Raw genomic sequence first — 2,079 nt, 5'->3', positions numbered from 1 at the left:
TTAAGAAGATGAAGGTTTCTGCAGGCAACACTTCCAAACAAGGGTTAGGAAAGGTTACCTTCCAAACTCTTACACCCAGTACAATTAGAAAGACTGACCTGATCAAGGGATGAATTTGTTGTAATGTACACTCCTAAGTGTACATTAGTGTCCTTAGACTTCTTTAGACAAACAAGAAAAAGAGGCCTCAGATGAAATCCTCAGTGGAGGAACCAGGCCGCATTCTGATACTGATATGCTGGAAGCTAAAGAGACCCTTACAGGTAACAAAAGCTTTCCTAGAAATACTCTTATTGGCATGAAGTACTATGGATATAGTGGGTTGAGCCCCCATTTTGCTCTTAGATCTGCTTTAATTCTTTATGGCATAGACTCAATAAAGTGAAACGTTCTTTAGAGAGCATGGTCCATATTGCCACGATAGTATCATGCAGTTGTTGCAGACTTGTTGACTGCATTTCCCAAAGATGCTGGGTCTTTTGGATTGAAATCTGGTGACTGGGACTGCAGGTGCTATTTGAGTAAAGTGAACTATGGATACTGGATGCCTGTGCTGGCATTTCTCCTGCGGTGTTGCTACCAGTGTGTGAAGAGTGGGAGAAGAGGGTTGCATTGACAATCCAACACAATGGGCAGCATTGAACACATTTTATAAGTGGTCAGAAACTTGTAAATAACTCATGAAAGAATAAAGTTACATTGAACCCAAGCACACCATTGTTTTTCTTGTGACATTACCAATAAGTTTGATGTGTCACATGGCCCTCTTCCTATTGAAAAAACAAAAGTTGTATCCAAGATGGCCGACTTCTAAATGGTCACCATGGTCACCACCCATCTTGAGTAGTTTGCCCCCTCACATATACTGATGTGCCACAAACAGGACTTTAATATCACCAACCATTCCCATTTTATTACGGTGTATCCATATAAATGGCCCACCCTGTATTATTTAATTAGTTCAGTCTTATTACCTTATTGTCTTGGAGCAACTGTAACCCACATAATTTCCTTAAGGATTATTAAAGTATTCTGATTCTGAATAATGTTTTTTTTATCTTCCTGGGACCACAAATTTCACACCAATCCATCTTCTGACTGTCTCAAGTATCTCAGTCTGGAACAAAGTGGCGGACTTCCTGCCATCTCCTTCGTCAGAGCCTGAAGAACTCAGAACATCAGTAGAAAGCTAAACCTGTTCTGGGATAGCTTTCTATAAAATCTGACAGATTTCAGGCAGAGATGTAAACACTTAAACTATCTGAGAAAATATCTGCATTATTGTGTCTGCAATCAGCCCTTCTGCCATGGGAAATGTTAGCCTGTTATTGACAAACACAAGTTCCTAAAGAGTGAAGACTAGGATCCCTGGAAAGGTTTTACTTGAGCACTTTAGTCTGTCTGGAGATAGATTACAAGGACGTCCAACTTGTGGAGCCCTTATTTAGAAACACCTCAGGATGAAATGAGATATTAGCAGCATGCATTAGTAGAAATCCAGGTCAGAAGTTATTTCTAAATCTTGAACTTAATATGGAAAACTCCCAGCTCTGTGCCAGCCGACATCTCGTGTCCTGGGGTTTGCATGCTTAATTGTAATATTCAAATATATAGTTCCAACATCCTAAACTTCCAACAACTGAAAGCGTCAGTCTTCTGTGAGCACACACAAAGGCTGACATGGACACCAATACTCAGAAGCTGTTTCTTCGATCATTACCTTGTAGGATCAGATGCAAGAGGCCAAAATGTCCCCATTCAATTGGACTGCAAAACAAACAAACTGTGCCAGAGGGTGCAGAGAGGACATAGAAGTGGCTGCAGATTACGAGGAAGGGTCGGATCGTTCGGCCACGTGCTAATGTTGAAAAAAGATATCTAGCCTTGACAGGAAGTAGAGCATGTGGCTCAATTATCTTTAACTGGATTTTCTCATTAAAGTCAAATCTTTCAACTCCAAAGTCTTTTTTTTCTTTTTTCTTTTTCTTTTTTTAAGAGGCGATCAAATTTGGATTTGATGACAACTGCAGAAAAGGTATTGACTTTGCAAACCTTGTGTGGCTTGGAGCTGGGGGGGGG

Source organism: Pundamilia nyererei, unplaced genomic scaffold (assembly GCF_000239375.1).
Source record: "Pundamilia nyererei isolate P.nyererei 1_Seehausen unplaced genomic scaffold, PunNye1.0 scaffold00002, whole genome shotgun sequence".
Taxonomy (NCBI): domain Eukaryota; kingdom Metazoa; phylum Chordata; class Actinopteri; order Cichliformes; family Cichlidae; genus Pundamilia; species Pundamilia nyererei.
This window is presented reverse-complemented; position numbering follows the sequence as displayed.